The sequence below is a fragment of the Erpetoichthys calabaricus genome, chromosome 11, assembly GCF_900747795.2.
Source record: "Erpetoichthys calabaricus chromosome 11, fErpCal1.3, whole genome shotgun sequence".
NCBI lineage: Eukaryota > Metazoa > Chordata > Cladistia > Polypteriformes > Polypteridae > Erpetoichthys > Erpetoichthys calabaricus.
The window spans coordinates 115,735,473-115,762,046 of NC_041404.2; the positions used below are offsets into that span (position 1 = coordinate 115,735,473).

At 39.2% G+C, this 26,574-nt stretch overlaps 1 protein-coding gene across 5 annotated transcripts in view; it reads left to right on the top strand.

Annotated features, from left to right (window-relative positions):
• rnf44 (ring finger protein 44) overlaps positions 1–26,574 on the top strand; it is a 191,611-nt gene that overhangs the window by 87,044 nt on the left and 77,993 nt on the right. For 2 of the 5 annotated variants that reach the window (XM_028813726.2, XM_051934177.1), the window contains exon 2: positions 25,138–25,204. The gene's annotated coding sequence lies outside the window, so the exon portion shown is untranslated. Of the gene's footprint in view, positions 1–17,270; positions 17,718–25,137; positions 25,205–25,340; positions 25,499–26,574 lie in introns of those variants that run through there. The other 3 variants (XM_028813724.2, XM_028813722.2, XM_051934176.1) reach the window with 3 other exon arrangements.

Here is a 26,574-nt window from a genome sequence, read left to right on the forward strand (position 1 = left end):
CCCAAACCCCGACACATTCGTTTTATTATTCAGTGGGGAAGCATTTCTGTTGTTCCCTACTTAACAACAGAGCACAGAACAGTACAAAAACACCAAATAATATGACACACAGTCCTTTCTTCTTTCTCTCTCCGCCTCCACTCCTCCTTGCAAGCATTGTCCTCCACCACCCAAGTCTGCCTCATTTCTGTGAGGTCAGTCTTGTCCTTTTTATATTGGCTAATCCAGAAGTGCTTCTGCTCTTTCGCCCACATAGTATGCAAAAACTTCTGGATCATGCCATATGGCTCTTACACAGCAAACCCTGGTGGCACCATCGGTACCCAGCAGGGCTGTAATATTGAACTCCAAGTCCCTTCATGCCCTTTTGGAATCCAGGGCACCACTGTTAACCAGCAGAGCTGCCATCTAGCGTTTTGGGGGAGGCAGTGCCTTATAGCAGCCGCCTTTCCCCATCCTTCCATCTTTTGGGCGTCCCAGCCAGGTTAGCCTGCCGGCCGTTCCTTACAATGTATATTATAGAAATAAGGGTTAAATAAAAAAATAAAAATAATAACAAATTAAAATGAAACTGAATTTTTAAATAAAAAATGTGTTTTCATGTGAGTAATGGAACTGCTTGTTTTGAGACAAAATTAGTACAGAGGTATTTGGGTTTGTCTGTCATTTTTATTTTAAGATGGAGATCCATGTCAATTATCCTGTGTAGGCATGCCAGCTAATGCAGAAAATCCGGCTTCACTTAAATACAAAGTAGGAAAGGGCAGAAGATATTTAACAGCTTTTTCAGAATAAGTGGATATATACTGTAGGACAAACATCCAAACAAAATAACGTGAGTGTATTTTGCTCAAATTTTGTTTTCATAAAGTCATCTGAAGCCTGTTGCAAGAGTTCTTCGTTGTTGTTGTTGTTGCCGTCTTCTAAATACGAGATGTAATTGGTTGGTCAAGCTAATTAAAAGGCCAGGCACAATTATGGGGGACACTGTGGACCCCCTGAAAAGGTAGTCGCAAAGGAGAATTAAAACACAACTGTGTGCCATTATGAACAATACTGCACATCCTCTCTCTGACACAAACACTGAGGACCTTCAGCCAACGAATCTTTCAGGAAATGCTATGGGGGCTCCTTTATACCAATAACAATACACCTGTATAGTGCTGCCTGACTGTGACTGCCAAGTCAGAAGTTTTCTTTTTTTTTTCACTTTGTAGGCATTATTTCTTTGTGTGTGTGTGTGTGTGTGTGTGTGTGTGTGTGTGTGTACAGTATATATATTTGTCCTGGGCAGTGATTAAAATTTTGAATCCCGATTAATCGCATGATTGTCTGCGATTTAATCAACAATCACAGTGTTAGGCGCAAAATTCAATAATGAAATCAAAAGTAGTGTATTGCGTTTTATTTGGTTTGCAAACGCTTTAAACAAATAAGGTGCTTTTTAACAGCAGTATTCCCTTTATATGGTAGCAGTTAAAACATTTCTTGTAAATCTCAACTTAAACATTAATGTAATCAAATCAAATATAAAACCAAAGCTACAGTATTAAGGCCAGGACATTAATGTTCTATCTAGTTTGTTATAGAAAAACAAGTAACCCTCAGAGTCCAGAGCCATGATCACAGTATAACTGGCATCTGAGCAACAGCAAATTTTCTTTTTTTATCTGAACAGATACCACCAGAAACATTTTCTTGTATCAGGGAACAGCATAAACAGTCTATGTTCAGTAGACTCTTTGAGGGCTAATATTTTTTCCAAAATACTCAGTTTTCTGAAAAGCGCAGAAAGCAATGGTTTCACACATAAATCAACATAAAAAGTTTGTTGTTGCCCGTTGTGTCTGCTGTTGGTGCCTGTTTGCAGTTTGCGGCAGCACAGAGGGTGGCTCGATAGCTAGCAGGAATGCACAGTGGTCTCGCTGCTTGGCTATCTTTGTGAGACAGGTGTGTGGGGGTGGCAGCTGCAGTGAGACGCAATATGGTTTGTACCTCCTGTCATCGTAAGTGTCTGTCCTCCCAGGCGAACATTGTCATAGGTGCATTAGCTACACTAATGTGTTCAGCACCACGATCAGCTGATGCCGGTACTTCACTTTCGTTTTCAATCTACATCTCCAGATTACTTGCATCAAAATCAGAGTCCGATTCAGCGATAATACAAAAAAAGTCATCCATGGATTATTTTGCTTTGAGCATTCTCTTTGGTATCTCTCCACATGCCATTTTAGAAGCTATTTGCTCTTCGCTGCTCATGCATACACAGGGAATCGAGGTCAAATCAACAAAGCTAACTTTCCGTCTAGTAAAAGTGTATCGAAATGCGCTATCACAAGGAGATCACTGATCTCTATCGATTTTGAGGCTTTCAATAATAATAATAATAACGCACTTTTTGTTGTTCTTGTTATTAACGCACGATAAAATAGTTGCCGTTAATGCATTGACGCGATAATAACATGTTAACTTGCTCAGCCCTAATATACTGTGTGTGTGTATATATAATATATATGTATATAAATATATATATGTGTGTGTAAAAAATGCTGTAAACAATGCTTTCAGAAATATAAATGATTATTTGTTGTTATCAATTTACAAAATGCCAAGTAAGCGAACAAAGGAAAAATCTAAATCAAATCAATATTTGGTGTTACTACCTTTTGCCTTCAAACCAGCATCAATTCTTATAGGTACACTTGCACAAAGTCAGGGATTTTGTAGAATTATAGTCAGGTGTATGATCAACCAGTTATACCAAACAGGTGCTAATGATCATCAATGTCACACGTAGGTTGAAACACAGTCATTAACTGAAGCAGAAACAGCTGTGTAGGAGGCTTAAAGCTGGGTGAGGAACAGCCAAACTCTGCTACCAAGGTGAGGTTGTGGAAGACCGTTTCATGTCATGGCAAGATTGAGCACAGCAACAAGACACAAGGTAGTTATACTGCATCAGCAAGGTTTCTCCCAGACAAAGATTTCAAAGCAGACTGGGGTTTCAAGATGTGCTGTTCAAGCTCTTTTGAAGAAGCACAAAGAAACTGGCAATGTTGAGGATCGTAGATGCAGTGGTCGGCCAAGGAAACTTAGTGCAGCAGATGAAAGACACATCAAGCTTATTACCCTTCAAAATCAGAAGATGTGCAGCAGTGCCATCAGCTCAGAACTGGCAGAAACCAGTGGGACCCAGGTATACCCATCTACTGTCCGGAGAAGTCTGGCCAGAAGTGGTCTTCATGGAAGAGTTGCAGCCAAAAAGCCATACCTCCGACGTGGAAACAAGGCCAAGCAACTCAAGTATGCATGAAAACATAGGAACTGGGGTGCAGAAAAATGGCAGCAGGTGCTCTGGACTGATGAGTCAAAATTTTAAATATTTGGCTGTAGCAGAAGGCAGTTTGTTCATCAAAGGGCTGGAGAGCGGTACAATAATGAGTGTCTGCAGGCAACAGTGAAGCATGGTGGAGGTTCCTTGAATGTTTGGGGCTGCATTTCTGCAAATGGAGTTGGAGATTTGGTCAGGATTAATGGTGTTCTCAATGCTGAGAAATACAGGCAGATACTTATCCATCATGCAATACCATCAGGGAGGCGTATGATTGGCCCCAAATTTATTCTGCAGCAGGACAACGACCCCATACGTACAGCCAAAGTCATTAAGAACTATCTTCAGCATAAAGAAGAACAAGAAGTCCTGGAAGTAATGATATGGCCCTCACAGAGCCCTGATCTCAACATCATCAAGTTTGTCTGGGATTACATGAAGAGACAGAAGGATGTGAGGAAGCCTACATCCACAGAAGATCTGTGGTTAGTTCTCCAAGATGTTTGGAACAACCTACCAGCCGAGTTCCTTCAAAAACTGTGTGCAAGTGTACTTAGAAGAATTGATTCTGTTTTGAAGGCAAAGGGTGGTCACACCAAATATTGATTTGATTTAGATTTCTCTTTTGTTCATTCACTGCATTTTGTTGATTGATGAAAATAAATGATTAACACTTCTATTTTTGAAAGCATTCTTTGTTTATAGCATTTTTTCACACCTGCCTAAAACTTTTGCACAGTACTGTATATAGTGTGTGTGTATGTATGTATAATATATATATATATAATATACAGTAATCTCTCGCTATATCGCGCTTCACCTTTTACGGCTTCACTCCATCGCGGATTTTATATGTAAGCATATTTAAATATATATCGCGGATTTTTTGCTGGTTCGCGGATTTCTGCAGACAATGGGTCTTTTAATTTCTGGTACATGCTTCCTCAGTTGGTTTGCCCAGTTGATTTCATACAAGGGACGCTATTGGCAGATGGCTGAGAAGCTACCCAGCTTACTTTTCTCTCTCTCTTGCGCTGACTTTCTCTGATCCTGACGTAGGGGGATTGAGCAGGGGGGCTGTTCGCACACCTAGACGATACGGACACTCGTCTAAAAATTCTGAAAGATTATCTTCACGTTGCTATCTTTTGTGCAGCTGCTTCGTGAAGCGACATGCTGCACGGTTCTTCGCATACTTAAAAGCTCGAAGGGCACGTATTGATTTTTGATAGAGAGAGACAGAGTTTGTTTTTCAATCTCTCTCTCTCTGCTCCTGACGGAGGGGGTGTGAGCTGCCGCCTTCAACAGCTTTGTGCCCCGGTGCTTCGCATACTTAAAAGCCAAACAGCCCTATTGATTTGTTTGCTTTTCTCTATCTCTGTGACATGATCTGCTCCTGATGCGCACTCCTTTGAAGAGGAAGATATGTTTGCATTCTTTTAATTGTGAGACGGAACTGTCATCTCTGTCTTGTCATGGAGCACAGTTTAAACTTTTGAAAAAGAGACAAATGTTTGTTTTCAGTGTTTGAATAACGTTCCTGTCTCTCTACAACCTCCTGTGTTTCTGCGCAAATCTGTGACCCAAGCATGACAATATAAAAATAACCATATAAACATATGGTTTCTACTTCGTGGATTTTCTTATTTCGCGGGTGGCTCTGGAACGCAACCCCCGCGATGGAGGAGGGATTACTGTGTGTGTGTATATATATATATATATATATATATATATATATATATATATATATATATATATATATATAATGTTGGCTGGGATTGGCTCCAGCAGACCCCCGTGACCCTGCGTTTGGATTCAGCGGGTTGGGAAATGGATGGATGGAATATATAATATACTATATACACACACACACAGTGGGGGAAATAAGTATTTGATCTTGCATGGAGCCCCAAACCGAGAGCGGTTGACAGTCATTTTATATTTCTTCTGTTTCTGAATAATCACACCAACAGTTGTTGCCTTCTCACCAAGCTTCTTGCTAATGGTCTTGTAGCCCATTCCAGCCTTGTGCAGGTCTACAATCTTGTCCCTGATGTCCTTTGACAGCTCTTTTGTCTTGCCCATGGTGGTGGTGAGGTTGGAATGGAAGAAATTGATTCTGTAGCCAAGTGTGCTTTATACACATAACAAGTTGAGACCAGGACTATCTGTAATTGATTGACTGATTGTAATCTGTGTGTCATATGGGCACACTGCCAATCTGTGGGAACCAGAATTCTGTCTGGGTTGTAGGGGATCAAATACTCAATGACACGCAAATCAATTTATAACTTTTATGTCATGTGCTTTTTCTGGATTTTTGGTTGATATTCTGTCTGTCTCTCCATTAAAATGAAACTACCATAAAAATTAGAGACTGTTGAGCAAATACTTATTTCCCCAATATATAATATACAGTGGAACCTTGGGTCACGACCATAATTCGTTCCAAAACTCTGGTCGCAACCCGATTTGGTCGTGACCCGAAGTAATTTCCCCCATAGGATTGTATGTAAATACAATTATCCGTTCTGGACCGTACGAACTGTATGTAAATATATATTTTTTTTAAAGATTTTTAAGCACAAGAATAGTTAATTATACCATAGAATGCACAGTGTAATAGTAAACTAAATGTAAAAACATTGAATAACACTGAAAAAAACCTTGAACAGAGAAAACTAACATTGCCAGAGTTCACGCTACAGCCTTAAGAACCCATTCATCCATCCATTTTCCAACCCGCTGAATCCGAACACAGGGTCACAGGGGTCTGCTGGAGCCAATCCCAGCCAACACAGGGCACAAGGCAGGAACCAATCCCGGGCAGGGTGCCAACCCACCGCTGGACACACACAAACACACCCACACACCAAGCACACACTAGGAACAATTTAGAATAGCCAATCCACCTAACCTGCATGTCTTTGGACTGTGGGAGGAAACCGGAGCGCCCGGAGGAAACCCACGCAGAAACAGGGAGAACATGCAAACTCCATGCAGGAAGGACCTGGGAAGCGAATCCAGGTCCCCAGGTCTCCCAACTGCAAGGCAGCAGCGCTACCCACTGTGCCACCATGCCGCCCACCTTAAGAATTGCTTGCTGTAAACACTTTTTTTTTTTTTTTTTTTAAATGAGTTTTAAGCACAGGGGAAAAAAAAAGAACATTTGAAAAATCCTTAATTTATACAAAAACTAACCACAAACAACCAAGAAAACTAATCTTGCATAAGTCGAGTTCTGGCATGAAGGAAGTGAGGAGGAACTGGGTGGAGAGGAGATTACAGTTTTGAGGTAAAGTCTGTGACGATGTGGGTTCGCTGCATGCTCCCATCTCGCTTCGGGAGCCCTTAAACCCATCACCGTCGGTAATGTTACCAATGAGCACGACAGTGAGGCACTACAATGGAGCAAGGGGATGGTGCTAAAAGTGCCAAGTGCTTTTATGAAAATCAACAAAACAACAATCAAAAACAAAGTCCAAATTAAATAAAGTGCAGTGCTTTCAGAATCCTTCAATAAATAATCCCATAAAAACAGAAGTGAAGTGAAGGTTAAAATCCAATAGAAAAAAGTCTTCATTAAATACAACAAGGTTAAAACAATGCTGGAAGCAGTCTCTTTAAAAACAAGCCCGATGCATTCTTTAACTGGTGACCCCCCTGCTTCTCCTTATCCAGGCTTCACAACAGGGGAGACACTCTACCTGCAGCTGTCCTTCCTTCTGGTCTGGAGGCCTCCCGATCCCTGGCTTCGTGTTGCGCACTCTCCAGACCAAGACTTGGCTTCCCTGGCGACCAGGACACCCACGTCAGGGAATTCACCGCCCAAGCCTCACGACTCCCGCTGCCTCCTCGGCCTTACGTGGCCAGCCGTCCTTCTTCTACTCACTCCAGCTCCTTGATCGCTCAGCTGGAGCAACCGCTTCCTTCTGCCCCACCGAGTGTCGGCCAAACACCCCTGCTTGGGCTCACTGTCCGGCTGCCTGCCTGCGAGCATGCGCTCGCTCGCTCACACCAGTTCTTTCCACACTGTTTCCTGCTTACTTCCTCACTCCTCAACCTCCGCCTTTCTTTTCTTTTTCCTCCCTTTAGCCACCTCGCGCTTCTATTTATGAAGAGGACGTGGCAGCTGTAGCAACCAGCAGCCCCGTGACCAATTACGAATGTGGACGGTTTCCCACCTGTGCACTTAGGTGAGAAATGCCCACACCACGAATTCCCCTGGAACTGCTTCAGCCACTCAATCACCACGCTCCCTCGCTAAGCTGCAAGCAAGGCGATTATTTATTTAAAACTGGCCTCTTGACGTGAGCTGTGGACCCGCTAAATCACAAAATCATTCTGCGAGATGCACGTCTGACCGAGAACAATGTACTGTACAGGGAGAGACTGAACACATGCGTAAATCACCGGCGCGTACAAACCGGAAGGAAGCGAAATAGAGCACAAACAGTTCACAGCGAATGCACAGGGAGAGACTGAACATGTGCAGAAATCGGCGCATACGAACCGGAAGGGAAACTGGCTTGTTCGTCACCTGAGTGTGTGGTCGTGAACAGATGCAAAAGTTTGGCAAACTTTTTGGTTGTAACCCGATTTGTACGTGTTCAGAGATGTTCGTGGCCCGAGGTTCCACTCTGTATGTGTGTATATATGTTTATAATTATTTTATTTTTAACAGCTTCTGTAAAATGCCAAATTTTCCCCAAGGAGACAAAAACTTCTTTCTGTCTGTCTTATTTGTCTTGTGTCTATCTAGCAAACTCTCAGTTTCTCTCTGATAATGAAAATGTTCCTTATTCAAAATCATCCAGTCCAGGAAAATTACTTATAAAACTTTATATTATGCCGCGCATCTCTATCAATTTTGTTAGCTGGATGTATTACTTTATTCATGAAGAGATGGAAAAGATTCTCATTCACCACTACTAAGACCACAGGTGTAATTTTGTAATCACAGATTTCACTTTTACTTGAAAATGGAATTTTGTAATTTGCTACTTTTACAAGGACAGATTGAGATTAAATGAACAAAGCTATCAATAATATATGCTCATAATCATAGCCATTTCCATTCATGCATTGTAAACAGTCCTGCGAACTAAAGGTTTAATGAAGAAATATTTTTTCTTCCTGAAAGCTCAAAAAGTTAATAAAGGACTTTTTCACATGAAGGCCAATGTACTTCAGCATAAAACAGGAGTTGAGTGATCACCATCTCATCACAAAGCTAAGAAAATAGCCGGACATTTAGAAAGTGGCTTTACACAACATTTACAATTCTAACAGCTTCGTAAAGTACTTTATACATATACTGTATTTATGCATGTTGTTCATGATGAGGGCTTCTCTGTGTTTTCAACGTATTGATTTTTGCATCTTGGCAACATCTTGAATAAGTGAAATAAGTGCTTTCTTAGAACTGACGTTTGGTTTTGCTCTGTACTGCATATTAACGTCAATTTAATTTATTTTCTCGAATAAAATATCCAAAAAAAAAAAAAAAAAACTTTTTCAGTTGAATGCCCAGGCATAGGATGGCACAATAAAAGTTGTATCTTTAATTACCTTGCACCTGACCAGCACTAAAAGATTAGCAAAATTTACAATATCAGCAGACAGCAATATCTTATTTTGTATGTTTGACCATTTGTAAATTGAACATTGTTATTTGAGAAGGAAGATAAGTAATAACTTGCCTTATCTCCATTTCTCACCTGCAACATTATTTTGAATGCAGGTTTTAACATTGTCTCATCAACCACTATTTTGCTGTTAAGTACGCCATTCGATATATGACTTCCAAAGCTATCAGATTCCCAGCTGCAATTACATTTTGTGTAATTTTTTTGAAATTCTTCAAAGTCTTTGAATCTATTGTTGAAAAATCTTAGAAGCTTTCTGGGTATTGTTTGTTTTATTTCAAAGTACAATTCGAAATGGGATAGTTTCATGCTTTTCATTCGTGAATATTTCATAACAAATTTAGCAATATATGCTTTTGTTCATTGCCATGAAAATTGAAGATTTCATACAATCTTCATTATATTTGTCACTTTTATTTCTTTACAGCTGATCCTTTTACCAGTACAGTACATTCCAGGTGTCTGATTCAAATATACAGTGGTGTGAAAAACTATTTGCCCCCTTCCTGATTTCTTATTCTTTTGCATGTTTGTCACACAAAATGTTTCTGATCATCAAACACATTTAACCATTAGTCAAATATAACACAAGTAAACACAAAATGCAGTTTGTAAATGGTGGTTTTTATTATTTAGGGAGAAAAAAAAATCTAAACCTACATGGCCCTGTGTGAAAAAGTAATTGCCCCCTGAACCTAATAACTGGTTGGGCCACCCTTAGCAGCAATAACTGCAATCAAGCGTTTGCGATAACTTGCAATGAGTCTTTTACAGCGCTCTGGAGGAATTTTGGCCCACTCATCTTTGCACAATTGTTGTAATTCAGCTTTATTTGAGGGTTTTCTAGCATGAACCGCCTTTTTAAGGTCATGCCATAGCATCTCAATTGGATTCAGGTCAGGACTTTGACTAGGCCACTCCAAAGTCTTCATTTTGTTTTTCTTCAGCCATTCAGAGGTGGATTTGCTGGTGTGTTTTGGGTCATTGTCCTGTTGCAGCACCCAAGATCGCTTCAGCTTGAGTTGACGAACAGATGGCCGGACATTCTCCTTCAGGATTTTTTGGTAGACAGTAGAATTCATGGTTCCATCTATCACAGCAAGCCTTCCAGGTCCTGAAGCAGCAAAACAACCCCAGACCATCACACTACCACCACCATATTTTACTGTTGGTATGATGTTCTTTTTCTGAAATGCTGTGTTCCTTTTACGCCAGATGTAACGGGACATTTGCCTTCCAAAAAGTTCAACTTTTGTCTCATCAGTCCACAAGGTATTTTCCCAAAAGTCTTGGCAATCATTGAGATGTTTCTTAGCAAAATTGAGACGAGCCCTAATGTTCTTTTTGCTTAACAGTGGTTTGCGTCTTGGACATCTGCCATGCAGGCCGTTTTTGCCCAGTCTCTTTCTTATGGTGGAGTCGTGAACATTGACCTTAATTGAGGCAAGTGAGGCCTGCAGTTCTTTAGACGTTGTCCTGGGGTCTTTTGTGACCTCTCGGATGAGTCGTCTCTGCGCTCTTGGGGTAATTTTGGTTGGCTGGCCACTCCTGGGAAGGTTCACCACTGTTCCATGTTTTTGCCATTTGTGGATAATGGCTCTCACTGTGGTTCACTGGAGTCTCAAAGCTTTAGAAATGGCTTTATAACCTTTACCAGACTGATAGATCTCAATTACTGCTGTTCTCATTTGTTCCTGAATTTCTTTGGATCTTGGCATGATGTCTAGCTTTTGAGGTGCTTTTGGTCTACTTCTCTGTGTCAGGCAGCTCCTATTTAAGTGATTTCTTGATTGAAAGAGGTGTGGCAGTAATCAGGCCTGGGGGTGGCTACGGAAATTGAACTCAGGTGTGATACACCACAGTTAGGTTATTTTTTAACAAGGGGGCAATTACTTTTTCACACAGGGCCATGTAGGTTTGGATTTTTTTTCTCCCTAAATAATAAACACCATCATTTAAAAACTGCATTTTGTGTTTACTTGTGTTATATTTGACTAATGGTTAAATGTGTTTGATGATCAGAAACATTTTGTGTGACAAACATGCAAAAGAATAAGAAATCAGGAAGGGGGCAAATAGTTTTTCACACCACTGTATCACCATATTCTTTTCCAGTTATCGTTAACTTTTGCATTTCCCATTTTTATCCAGTGATCTAAATTTAAATGGTTTAAGATACACAAAATATAGAAATTTTGTTAATTAATGGATTAATTCAGTAGTAATTAACAAGATAAATTGGTTTGTCTGCTGTAAAGGCAAATATATCCCCAACTACCCTTAAAACACACCCAAACAGAACTTATGGAATGAAAATTAACTTGTGTCTTTAGTGATACCCCAGGTGTGGAGCATCAGAATTCTGCCTTTTGAGATAAATTGTGTGTTTGGTATAAATCTTGGTTGATGCTTACTTCACTCATGTACTTGTGATGTGAAGAAACAAGTTGAATACATTTTGTATTGAGCAAAATATGATGCTTACAATCTGAGCATGTTTTTACTGTAATCCATTCTTGTATATTCAGTTTTTCAGCAATTATTTTAGACAGCTAAAAAACTGTATAAAGTGAAATAAAAAATTATGTTGTGTGCCCTTTGAACAACTTTGCCTGCTCCACATTGTGAAATACTGTCTTACAGGTAATGATAAAAGACATTAATTTAAAAAAAAACTCTGTCAATTTTATCCTATGCTAAAACACTTTCTGACCTGGTAGTAGTGCATTCTTTCTGAATTATTATATATCTGTAGTTAGCAGTAACAATTATTTCAATATGCCACTTGAAGTGGTACTACATACAATATATGCTGTTTTTGATATCCATATTACTAAACCGGAAGGCACGGACGCAGGTACATGGCGATGGACCCAGGAGACATAGTGTGCAGGCGCCTACAGCACGCGTCTCATAAACCGCAAGCGAAGTCTGATCCATCGCGAACGAAGGAGTCACGGCTCAAAAACGAAAGAGCTCAACTAACGTAAATAAGAAATGAAGCAACAACGCATCCATAGCTAACGAATAACGACATGGCCACACAAAAAAGAGGATTCTGCGCTGCACCCCAGAGTCAAATGGAAGAGGCTACGGAGGCCCCAAAGGTCAACAAAGATAGTACGGAAGGCGCGAGAAAGTATGAAATGCGCAGGCGCCTACAACGCGCTTCTGAATTAAACGTTCACACTACACAGCATGGTCCACGCGCTTCTAACACACCGCAAACATAAACACGAGATAGTACAGAAACCCCACAGATCCAGACTCCACAACATATGTGAATCACATTACAGTAATACAATATTAAGCACATTACAGTAATACAATATTAACAGTACAACCACAGAAAACACAGGCTAACCCAGAATGGTAAACCACGAGCCCGCCTGGATAGAATCAATGAACGTAGGCACCTACAACGCGCGTCTGAAATGCCGCAAGCAAAGCAGGCATGGCTCCAAAAAGAAAGAGCTCGACTGGCGGAGATACAAAAACGAGCCCGCCTGGATAAAAACAACGAACGCAGGCGCCTACAGCGTGGTTCTCAAATAACACAGAGTTTACACATGGACTACTATATGTAGCCCTCTCAAGAGAGTACAGAACCCTACATGTCCACACTACACAGCATAGTCAAACCCGACATAGTACGGAAGGTGCAGGCGCCTACAACGCGCTTCGAAAGCACTGCAAGCAAAAACCCGAGATAGTACAGAAGCCCCAAAGATCCGGACTCCACATCATATGTGAATCTCATTACAGTAATACAATACTATAAGTACTCACAGAAAACACAAACAGAAGAGGCTTCGGCGTCCCGCCCCACAGTCAAACCAGAGAAAGTTCGGAGTCCCCAAACGTCCACGAAACACAGCATAGTCAAACACGAGATAGTATGGAAGGCGCATGCGCCTATGCACCGCAAGAGAAGGAGCCACGGCTCAGAAACGAAAGAGTTCAACTAACGGAAATAGGTAATTTTAACAGTAAGTGCAATTATCCATATTACTAACAGTAAACAGCGTATACCTAATCAACAAATCCCAAGGACAGACCATGGACAGAGTCGACCTTTACCTCTCTGAGCCTGTATTTAGACATGGACAACTTTATATAGCCGCCTCAAGAGTTCGGCATGCATGTGACGTTAACGTCAAGATTATAATAACTCCATACCAAGGAAAACTCATTCAAGGACAACACGCCATCTTTACTACAAATGTGGTGTATGAAGATATCCTTTGTATGTCATCTACACCTTTACACTCCAATATATCTCATACATAGATCTGCGCAAACTCAAAGACATTCTCTCCTTAAATAACATAACAATTACACTGCTATTGTCATTTACATATATTACATAGACCTACAGATGTCGTGATGGTGAACATGATACATATGTAACAATTACCAAGACAGACAATAATCTCTTTCAAATCTATTTCGGGTTACCCAAGACCAGGGGTTGGCGAGCGAAGCGAGCAGGGGGCGGAGCCCCCTAGTATAAGATAATATGCACACACCAGTTTAGTTTGCATCTATACTTAACACCTTTTTCAAGTGTAAATATTGTAACAGAAGCCCGGACCACAGACAGACACCACATCTTTGTCGCACAACACTCCTTTATTTTCCTTTCTGCAACAGTATACACAGTGCACCAATCATCACAGTACTCAGTCCCTTCTTCCTCTTTCCTAGCTGGCTCCACTCCTTCAAGCTCTGTCCACTGCCACCCGACTCTGGCTCGCTGAGTTGTGGCAGCTGTCTCCTTTTCTAGAGGACCTGGAAGTGCTCCAGCTGTTCCATGGTCAGCTTCCGGCTGCACTTCCGGGTGAGATGGCAGCCCTGCACAGGAGGGCACAGCCGTTCTCCACACGCCACCTGGTGGTGTCCATGAGCCATAGCAGGGTTGAGCTTCCCTGCTCCATGTAGCAAACCAGGAGGGCTGTCTTCCATCGTCCTGGCCGGGTAAGCATCCCGGCCGCCCATTACAATATCCTTTTCTAGTTGGAGAAAATCATATACAATAATAGATGTAAACAGAGTCTGAACAAAGCAATATTAAAAGGCAACAATGTCTTGCTATTGGCTCTTTCTGTAGCTATGTTTTTGTTGTTCTTCCACTGAACCATATCACCTGAATATGGCTTACGGAGCAGAAACTTGGCACTAAATAGAATGAAAATCAACTATGCCTCCCTTTTTAATGTTGGACCAGAGATTTTTGTTATTGTTGCTACTAGAAGTCCTGTAACAACAGGAAATTCTAGCTTTACGAAAAGCATTTTTTCCTTCCCTAGAACTCTCTGAAATGCAGGGTAAATGGCCATTTCCAGACATTTGACTTAATACAGACTTCATGTGGCACATCCTGCTCCTCAGTCTGCATCATGAAACAATGAACCGCTCCCTATGGAAAACTTTGGTATGCTGTGCATCTAATGTGAGGTCCAAGTCAAGATAGACAGATACACTCGCCAGTGTAAAGTTTCTACTGACTTCATTGAATCTTGCATTATATTGGCACCCTCCTCTACTCGATACTGATATCCTACAATAGGAGGGCAAAATAGTGCAAGAATAAAAAGTAAAGGGACTAAAATATAGAAGGAAGGAGAAGTTTCACACCCTGACAGCACTGAGCACAAGGTGGCATCCAACACAGAAAGACATTGGATAGACATCACAAATCCATACACTGAGCCAATTTACAGTTGCTAGTTAAGTTACATGACTTTGGGATGTTGGAGGAAAATCCACACAGACATGTTAGAATTAGGATTTGAACTCAAGGTTGTGTTACACAAAACAAAAACTGAGTCATGTGTACCATAAAGATAAGGCAGTAGCTAATAGCTGTCTTAAATTGCTACTAAACTAAAGCACATTATTGTCCATTTCTAATTTCAGCAACTGAGAACAGGAAGAAGACACATTATTATACATTATACACAATTTAATTAATGACAGAGGTTAGCCTCAGCTGGAAAGCTGGTTAGATGCAAGTTCTTCAGGGAAGTGGAGAAATGGTCACTGCCACTTTGTCAGAGTTTCTTTTTTCTGGATATTACAGTGTACTCTTGCATCCTGTGAATGTTAATAGTGACTGCAACCTGGCACAGTAAATGTGAGTGTAGGACTGTCTGTTGAGTGTGCCCTGCTATGGATTGGTTCTCCATTCCTGTTCTCCATTAGAAAAGACAGGTTCAGAAAATCCATACAGGTCTGCAAAATTAAACTCATGAAAAGACACTTTAATTCTGAATATTCTTATTCACATTTGTGAATACACAAAATATAGTTTGAATGCTTCCATCATGTCACATTGAATTGAAAAGAAGTTTAATTAAAACTTAACAAATTACAAAATTTATTCATGTGCACAATGCTGTTCTGAATCAACATGAAAATATCCATCCATCCATTTTCCAACCCGATGAATCCGAACACGGTAACGGATTTGGTGGAGCCAATCCCAGCCAACACAGGGCACAAGGCAAGAACCAATCCCAGGCAGGGTGCCAACCCACCGCAGTCATGAAAATATGTATCAGTTTAATATTTTAAACATATATATGTATAGAAAAAACGTTCCCATTCATTGATTTACATATAACTTCTATAGTTTTTGTCACCTTTTTTTATCCAAAACTTAATTTGGTGGCCCATCGTTTGTACACTTTTTCTGGGTCTTTCCTATGGATCATGCAACAGTAGTCAGCCATCATACTGACATCCCAAAATCCCTGGCACCTTGTTTTTCATATCCTTAATATCCTTGTGGAATCTTTGCCTTGCTCTTCACTCACAGCCCCAAGATTTTCAGGGGAAAATTCCAAATGTACATCCAAAAGTGAACTTTGAAAAACTCACCTTGAAACCCAATTCCTTAAACTTAATATTTTTTTAATAATTTCTTTATTATTTGAATCTTTGTTACCTAAAAACTTAGAAGTTACTTCTTTGAATGATGCCCAAGCCTCTTGTTCCTGGTAAATTCTTGTACCATCAAATTCTACATCGTAAATCAGTATTCTAATATCAAATACTACAAAAATGCCATCTTTTAATTTAGCCATAGATAAAGCCATAAACTTTGGGCAAAAATACATAATACATAAATTCATTAAACCAAGCTTACTATGAACTGGTGGTAGCAGCAATTTATCTCGATCCACTAAGCTAGGTCTGGTTATGTGTTTGGCAACAAGCTGTTGCCCTTTTGTAGCTGGCCATTCCTTCTGAACCAAATGTAAATTCTTGGGTCTGATGTCTTGCTTACAGAGAAAATATTGGAATTTTGCATGCCCCATTGCTGATCCAGTAAAATGCACACAACTTTCAGGTCCCCACATATAAATAGTGCCCATTGTAGTTTTTTTATATTATTATTTTTTAGAATATTTTCAGTAGGATTCGTTCAAATGTATAGAATGAGCAACAAATACTGTTGCATATTTATTACCATTAAGAAGAAGCACTCCTTTTAGGCTTCCATGCATTGTAATCGCCAAGTCTCTGCATTAGGCCACAGTAAATCACGGATCCGTCTTTCTTGAAATAATTTCAATACCAAGAGAAAGTCATGTCCAGATGTAGTAGTAGTAGTAGTTTTTTTTTTTTTTTAACCTTTTTACCTAGTGGCATCAAATGCTGCTACCTGCTGCTATGACTTATCACTGTGTTCAGTTCCAGATATATTCTGACCTTATTATCAAATAACATAACTATTTTGCTTTAAACGTTAATTTTGATATTAGAAATTATTCAAATTAAATGATCATTAAAATAAAATATTGATATTGAATTATAGAGAGATAACAAACTATAATTGACGACTATAAATGTTTTGTGAAAAAGTGTTTTGCCTTGTCCCTCAAAAATACAGTATGTGTCTGATGCATGCGATGTCATTTAGGTGTTCTAGTAATAGTCGGTGATCACTACTTTTCTAAAAGCAGAGCAGTTCCTATTCCAGTTTTGAATGTTTTAAAGCTTCCCCGGTAGAGTACAACTGTTAATCAGTTTTACCACAGTACGAGTTATCGCGTTTTGGTTCTGAACTGTAATTACAGTTTAATTCTGGGAATCGCTTCGGATCGGTTGGCGTCTCCCGTATTGTTCCAAACTGTTAATCGCGGGTGTTAAGTAAAACTGTACTTGTAGGCGTGCCGCAGCTTTTAGTGTGTAATGTGTTATTAGTATTGCTTCCCTCTGTGCGGAAGACGCGTGTGGAGGGCGGGGCTACGACGCGCACGCGCTTCCTCGCGCATTCTCCTAGCTGCGACGGAGACAAGGCGCACGCGGATTGAAATGGAAGGAATTGTTAAACGTTGTTTAATTCGAGTGGCGACCAATTCTTAAACAGATAGTGACTAACAAAATCGAAACTCGACTTATTTTTGTGTTGCTTGAACCAACTTGCACGGGAAGCGTCGAGCACGTTGCGTGACAGCGACAAAAATCGGAAAAGTGTCAAAAACAAAGAAGCAGGAAGGTCCGCGGGCGCTGGCTCTTCCCCTCTACTGTGCTTCCAGCGCTTCACAAGCTAAAGACTGTCCAGCGTGCATAATTTGCTAGTTGGACAAAGCTCTTGTACTCGCCTGGCGCGAGTCGAAACTTCAGTTCCATTTGCATGGCAAAAAGCAGAAGACTGTTAAGATACAAATCCGAGTCTTGAGGACTTCATCTGTACATCAAGTGGTCTTCATCTATTATTTCCGATTAAGGTGAGTTTTGAATCTTTTACATCTAGTAAAGATAAGTCAAGCCGTAGTTTGTGTGTCGGTCGTGCACAACCTTAATTTGCTGCACAGCTTTACTGTTTGTTTGCTCTTGATCGCAACTTGCAATGTACGTGAACCTAACATGCATTGTCCCTGGATGCACACTTTCGGGCCTCGCGTGTACCTACCTGACTAGGTGGTCCGACACTTCATATTATACAGCTCAATAGAGAACTAGATCAGTATTTGCAGTTTGTTTTGTAACGGTGCCCATTTTATTTCCATAAGTATTAAATATATTGGCATTGTGGGGGCCATACAGTCGTTCACACGTTGTGAGGTTAAGTCCTTTCTTTTATTATTCTCATTACGTTTATTATCACGTCTCACTCATTAAACCAAGGCAGACGTGCTGGTGTTGGGCACTGACACGATTGTGCTGAAATAATGTTTAATTTGTGGAAGGAAGCTCGTCTTTGTGCCATTTCCTTTGTTGTTGCTTTGTTTCTATCCGAGCACATGGCTTGCCAGGGTTGTCTGTTCCTTAAAGGGGCAGCATACTTTTTTCTTTTCTTCCGAACGTGCTTTGACATGGCCCGCAGTGTGAAGCAACTTGATGAAAAACGGCTATGGAATGTACATTTTATTTATTTACTTTATTTAGGTGAATCTGCTAATTAAGTATTTTTGATTTTCGTACTATTGGTTTTCAACTAAGCACTTTTATTGCGGTAATAAACCCGAGCTTTGTTCTTTTTGTAGGCTGCAGTATAAGGCGCGGGAGCGGAGGTTCAGAATCTGATAATCCAAAAAAAAAAAAAAAAAAGACCCAGATTTTATTTTATTTGATGTGGGGACGCCGTCCAGTGCTCCATATCTTACATTCGGAGACATTTGCAATGTAAATAAGGTAGCATTGTCAGTGGATTTTGACGTCACCGTTAGTAGTTGCTGTTCCCTTTATTAGGGTCCTGTTATGGGTAAGGCTACGGTTGGCTTTCCGCGCAAGATGCTAATCCGTGTCAGCCTACTTGGTCAGTTTTTTTCAAACCTCTTTCGGGAGACTCCAGAAATTACTTATCTGCGATGTTTTGGGCGGTACTTTTTATCATATCAAAACATCCAGTCCATTAGTTTCTTTTGGTTTTCCTTTTATCCTTGATCACAATATGTTAGCTATTGTTGAAATTCTGTCAGTCCTGTATACGTGTAACCTTTTACTGTTGTTTGAAAACATCATAAATGTATTAAATAATATTTCACTATATTACAGACTTGCTTGCCTTATAAAGTGATCTATAATTGACTTCTGTGTGAATGTGAAACACCTTGTCTATTGTAGGTTCTTACTTTGCACTTTCTGCTACCAATATAGGTTATAAAATGGGTGGATGAACGTATAGTTGATCATTTCACCCACAGTTAAGAGTAGCTTTTTTAACTACATGACTCAGTAGTTTGTATAAGTTTCCCACAATTCTTGGCAGTTTCCTTTCATTTTAATTGGAAGTGAAATTTTATATTTTCACCTTATTGTAAAGTCAGTGAGGCTATTGAAAAACATGGATTTGGTGTCCATGGGGAATGCTTTTAACTTTGATGGGATTTGGTTTATTTGGCACGTTCATGTCGATTTTTTTGTAATTTGGTGGCTGGAGTTGCACACTACAATTTAAACGTGGAAGACCGATTTGAGTTCAAAACTGTTTTTATACTGTGTTTTACTGGTCTTGTTGACTGCTCCTTTGTGCCATCTAGGTGAAAAGAATGTGTTTGTTTAGTCAAGTCCAATTGTGTTTGTCATATACAAAAATATGCATACAGTACAATATGCAGTGAAATGCTTAGTTGCTGAACTCGAAGACTCTGCATTTAAGTGAAATGTAAAAGACATTACCAATAATATGACTTTATAAATATCAGTAAAAATGAGTACAATAGTATGCATTAGATAGAATAACAATTATGCTAAGTAATAACTAAACAAATGACTTCTCTATCTATCTATCTATCTATCTATCTATCTATCTATCTATCTATCTATCTATCTATCTATCTATCTATCTATCTATCTATCTAATACATAACAATGTAAGAGTTCAGTTTGTTTTGTGGGTCAGACATCGCCAATTTGTCTTTTGGATTAATGTTCTAGTAATAAGTGAAGTTGTGTCAATTACAGTTGCCAAGTGCTTTACCTGTTTTAGATTTTTTTGTTATTGTTTTTGTTATATTAGTATTTTAATGTCTGAATCTATTCATCACAATAAGTCAAATGACAAGTCCTGGTCTATGAATATTATTAGTCACTAGGGGTCAAATTTTGTCTTTACAGTAGGTGTAAATTTAGTAAGCAATTTATTAGATGAAAAACATCCATTGAATAAAATATGTTGCTTGTTTATTCAGCTGACAGCTTGCTGGAACAACTAATTTGTCACTGTACATAGAAGTGTATGAATGGTGCAGGTTGAAGAAGTATAATTAATGCAGGTCTAAGGCCAGATAACTTTTGCTGACTCAGTTGTATTCCAAATATATAGATTTTAGAAATGTGACAATTCATGAGTTACCTGTAAAAACAGGTCTGCCTCCCATTGGAAAAGTACATCCTATAAATGAATGGATAGTGTATGTTTCAGTTGCAACAGAAGTTGTATATCGTTCATGATTATATGTTTCAGTTGCAACAGAAGTTGTATATCGTTCATGATGATTTTTTATCTTTTTGTTTTTGTGCTTGTCTGATAAGTACAGTAATCCCTCACTTATCGCGGGAGATAGGTTCCAAGGCCAACCGCGATAACTGAATTTCTGCGAAGTAGGGACACCATATTTATTTAATTATTTAACGTGTATTTGGACGTTTTTAAACCCTCCCTGTATTGTTTACAACCCACCCTTTACTCTATTAATAACAGGGACAACTGCTAAGCAATATGAAATCGGTAGATAAGTTTACACTTACTGTATAGCGAAGTACACGTAGCTATATATGACGTGGTGATGGTGATGAATATGCTGCGCAGTAAAAATGATGATGATGAAGGTGATAATCCCCTGAATGCAGTAGCAAGAGCACGTTAATGCTGAATGAGTGAGATGAGACTTCCTGGTTAATGCAGAACTCCGTCGCTGAGCCAGTCAGCAGCACACAGGAACTTAACTGCGTGCTCTGATTGGGTAGCTTTTCAGCCATCCGCCAATAGCATCTCTTGTATGAAATCAACTGGGCAAACCAACTGAGGAAGCAAATACCAGAAGTAAAAAGACCCATTGTCCGCAGAAACTCGCGAAGCAGCGAAAAATCCGCGTTATATATTTAGATATGCTTACATATAAAATCCGCGAAAAGTGAACCGCGAAGTAGCGAGGGATTACTGTAGAAGGAAATTGGGATTTGACCTGATCCTGATCAATGTCTACAATTGTGCATGAGTTGAATGGCCTCATGGTTTATGACCACTGTAAGATATCTAGATGTTTAGATAAATTGGGTAGTCCATGATGTTCACATCTTTCATATACCCCAAGCTAAAATTCCCCTACACCAATAGAATCCACCCTTGTTACACTAGGGAGAAATCACCCACACCCAACCCATCCAGACTTTGTTTTCTTCTTGCTGGCATTACCAAGTTTTTGCAGTTTATTCAGTGGCTTATTTCTAGACAATGTGCAAATTTACCTATGTTGAAGTTGCAACCTGCAAACTTGTAACAGGTGAAAAATGTACTGCAGTTGATCCCACCAACCTTTTCCATACCCCACACTCATAGAAAATGTTTGGTTTATGTTTGCACCTTTTACAAAAGTAATATCACATTTGAAGATGAAGAAGTCAAAATTCTAATTTTTGATTCACAAATTGAACCACATACTGCAGGTGAACAAATTGGAAAAAATAAGCTTTTATCTTGGTGCATAAAATTTAGATATAAATTGAGTAATTTATCTTTATACATCTCAATCTTGTAAATGTGTTCCGTGTTAAGCTTAGATACTCAATTGATGATCTGGGAGATGGGGTATCCTGCAAGGCATCAAGTGTCACGAGGAAATGACACAAGGGCAACAATTGAGGGTTGTGGGGTATTGGAGACCCCCGTGAAGCAACATGCTACTTTCGCGCCACTAAACAATGAAACACCATCAGCAAGCTTCCACCCCAACCAAACCCCCCCAAAGAGATAACACCTACACTGCAGTTCAAAAACAGATGAGCCACACAGTTAAAATTGCTGTGCTGGCAGCAGGAGAAATGGGCGGAGTGTAAGCAGCAGCTGTTGCATCCAATTCAGTCTGCCTTGCACCCACTCACCCCACCACTGTTAAACCCCACAAGGGCCTTGCCAAAAGTCAAAGAAGAAAATTTTCAAAAAAATTAAACCTTGAAGTCAGTGATGTTTCATGATCAGAGCTTGCACAGAAATCAATATTAGACCTCACCCATCTATATAGATCATTGCAAGGTCCAAATTCCATTCTCTTACAAAAAAAAAAGTTATTTGCCTTTAGGAATGCTTCATCTGCACCAAGGATCCCACGAGAACACACATTCCTGATGCTCATTCACAGGTGACAGTTGCACCTTCAATGCTTTATTTTCCTATCACAGAACAAGAGCACTAATTAGTAAATGGTCTACAAATGATGGCACACTGCAAGAAACAGATTGTACCACAGTAACATCAGACAACTCTCAGCACTCAATTTTGTCAGATCATGACAAAGCCCTCCTTGTTGTCACTTCCCTGGAAATGCTATCTTGCACCCCCTGGGGGTGTGTATACCCAAGGTTGGGAAGCCCTAATGTAGTGGCACATGTACACTCAACGAAGAGCCTACAACATGATTCTTATGCCCAACTTCCAGGTTTTCTTGTGTTTTTGACAGTCATTATTTAAAGATAATGAAATGAAAACTGAAAAAAAAATGAATAAAGCAAAGGTTTAATTACACATGCAGAAATGGTGCAGTACATTTGGTGTGTAGCCCCCTAGAGAACCTGGGAACGTCGTTCAACTTCAAAATAAACTTTTTAGCTAGATTTTCATATGCATTAAGAGTTTAGTATTCATAAATAGACAGTGCCTTTAGAATCCTTGACATAACTAAAAGATTTGGGCCTTCTAAATTAGTTTGATTATTGCAGCCATTTTTACCACATTTTGTGCTCTTTTTAACAGTAAAACAATTTGTTTTCTGTAAAATCGTGGGGAAGATATTAGTTCCCTCTACAGCTAGGTGTGGTCTACACACTGATCCAAGCCAAAGAGCCCTGTTCTTCTTAAGCCTCCGTGATTTTCACACCTGTCAGAACACAGTAAAATCTACTTTCTGATTTTTGATATCTTTCCAGGCCTGCAGGTGGCAAAATTCTGTCTATAAATTGTATGTGCCTGAGATGGAATCAGAGATCAATATGGCTGGTAGAAAATAAAAAGCCCTGTATGGGAGATTTTTGACTGCAATATTGAAGGAATTCATTATAAGCACATCATTAGCACATTTTTCATCAGATAAAAACAAAACCAGATAGTAAACCATGTAGTGTAGTAAGCTTCCACTAACATATCCAAATCCATCAAGTCTACAGTTCTTTCTGATTGTGACACAAAATTAAACTCCATAGTAACTCTTTTAACCATACGACATATATAGGTTTTTTTCTATAATTTGCTTGAACATTCCAGTTGGTTATGCAGCTTCTCTCATTGCACTAACTATAGTTCGCTTGTGGCACCGATTTATTTGCGCAAATCAAAGACAGAGGTTGCGGGCCAAGGAGAAGGGGAGGTGGGACCTCGGGAGTAGGGAGCAGGGCAGAGCCATCCTCACTCATGCGCCAGCCTCCGTTCGAATTAGTCTGCCTCTCGTCACATGTTGGAGTGTACCTTGCCTCTGCTTAGCTAGCGATACTTGTTTGTTCAGGACACATTATTATCTAGAGATTGTTAAGGAGTAACCTTTGGTGTTTTTGAGAGAGACATCACAGCTACATGTGTTTGAGATGGTAGCTGTTAATTGCAAGAGATATTACAGCCTCATGCTCTCAACATCATGCAGGGGATGATCTCCCATCAGAGCTGAACACGATCAGATACAGTGACAACATTTGACGTTGGAGCGTGCCTACCTTCCACTTGGCCAGAGATACCTTGCTGATTTTTTACATTTTTGGCAAAGAGATCACAGCTACATTCTTGCTGCTGATAGCAAAACCAAAAATATTGTATTTGAAGAGGCCCTCGGCTACGAAAGCTATCCATGTAAATTCTTCTCCGTACAAATTACATTTTTTAAAATTTGTTTTACTGATTTTTAAAGTTTATCATGTTTCACTACTACACGGGCAGAGCTGCGGGGAACAGCTAGTAATTACTGAAACTAAAACTAATACATATAAAATAGAAATGTTTTGTGAAATAAAAACTAAACTAAAATAAAAATACACAATGAAGGAAAACTAAAACTAAACTGAATTTTCAAGTAAGGTCAGAAAAAATAATATATAGAAATAAAAACATAAGGCAAAACTATAATAACCTTGGCTTGCATGCTCCTCATTTCTCACTATGAAAGACGTGTGTGTATGGAGCAGTCCATTCTGCTCGCACTGAGCCACAGCCACAGGAGTTGGTGTGAATTGTACGGAAGATGTAAAACCCTTATAGAAGTGTAACTTGCACTTAGTGAGATGGTGCATGCATGCACTTTTAAGTCTTTTCGGTACTTTCATGCGCAAACTCAGCTTTGTGGTATGTGCATGTTGTTCATTCACACAACAAGTTACCATATGTTTGCCTGAGACAGATTCCAGCCTGTCCAGCTCAGTTTGTGCCACAGCTGCACTTGACTACATGTCCATCTCGAACAAGATGCAACCTGTCTTGACCCACTTAGCTGACCCCTGTGCTAGTTAACCAATATAGTAAAACTGCTAGGGAGTCTTTGGGTTGTTTTTTGTCCCAAAGACCATGCACAGCTAGTATAACCCTGGGGAAAGTACAGATGTCAGTTTTTTTGCGGCAGTACAACTTCAAATCAAATTGGCAGTGCCAATCTGGCTTGGCACCTTTTCTTTTTAAGAATCTAAATTTTGTTTTGAGTTTTCAGCCATAATGGCAAAAATAAGCAAGATTTCGCAGAAGAAAAAAAAAAGTGGCTAGAAGTTGTACCAACTGTTTTGGCTATGCAGTTCAGAGTATTGGTTTGATCATAGAAAACCCTCTATTTATGTCACAGTGCTCATGTTGTTTGTGGATTTTTACCAAAGTGGTTACTGTAGAAATTTTTGTTCCATTTATTACTCTGTTAGAATTGTGTATAAAATATCACAAATTTATGATACAGCTGGACTGCTATTTTTCTTTTTCTTTTTTTTTTATTCTTGACACCTCTGGATTTCTTTCTCTTGCAGGTCATGAGTGGAAACTAATTGTGGATATTTTGACTATTAGAAGTTATGGCAAAAATGAACTTTTAAGGTATGGATCTTTTTAACAAAATCTTTGAAACTACGATAGTACACAATCATTTATTGAATAGTTTACATTTTTTCAGAGAACGTGTGCAAATGTATATATGCATGTATATACATGAAGCTTTATATATATTTTGCAGGGTGCTTGCAGTAATCGAAATAGTGAGGAAAGTATGGAATATTCAATGATGGATTTTCAGACTTAGAATGTGTGAAAAATTGGATTACATTTTAAGAAGTATGGGAATCTTACTGTCAAAGTAATTTGGATGACATCAAATTTATGTTCACAAAACTGGTATGTACATAACTTCAGCTTTCAGTTACAGTGTGACCAACAAGTCAAGTGGCTATTTGGATCAAATTACATACTAATAAGTCTGCACACAAAAATATGTTTTTAAAAATGTTATTCTGTTAAATAAACATTTTAGTGTATTTATTTATTTGGTTTCTAAAGCTTTGGTGCAATTTAGTCCTAATTATCTGTATGCTGTATGCCACTGAGCAAGTTATTTGACCTGCTTATGCTATGTCTGTTAATATAAAATAAAAAAGGATTGAAAGGTAATTTAAGCAGGTCAGGGTATTGCAGGACTAGTATGGTTGGAAAGTTTTAATCAAATGATTGGGTTTAAACTATGAATTTTATCACAGGTTTATTTTTAAACTGGATAAACTGTGTAAACTTAAAACAATAAACATTAGTCCAGTTTGCAAGAGAACCAACCTACATCAAACATGTTTTTCAATATAAACTTTTTTCTAAACCAGAGTAATTGAACCATTTATTGCTCCAAAAAAGTGTTTACCATATTCCGTGCTGGTGAGTAGTCAGTGTTAGAATTTTGTCCCGAGAACGGGAGCCCCAATATGATAGGTGTTACCCAGCAGTTAATGAACATAGGGCATGGCTGTAGGTGTTCGGACAGCATTGACTTAGGCTGTGTGACATAATGTCCCATTTTGGTTGTTCTATTAAAAATTACATGCTATTTAAGGTAATAGAAGCAGAATTTATCCCTCTTCTGACTATTGCATCTGCCATTCTGTACTGAAAATTTAAAAAGAATGGACGCTTTTTTCTGTGTTACGTAGGCTGACGGTTGGTTATTTTTGAGTTATTTAGGCATCCTGTCTACTATAGACTAACAAAAAATCAGTTAAATCAGTGACAGTTATCAATATATTTTGGACATTACAAGAGCAAAGTAAAATCCTGTACTGTTAAAATTTCAATAGATTCATTGCCAGCATGTGGAAATAAACTCGTGCAGCATTGCAAAATACAATAGACACCTCTTATATGAGGGTTACATTATTTAGCCTCCCATATAGCATAAATTTGTGTATAGTGAAATGTCCTTAGACATC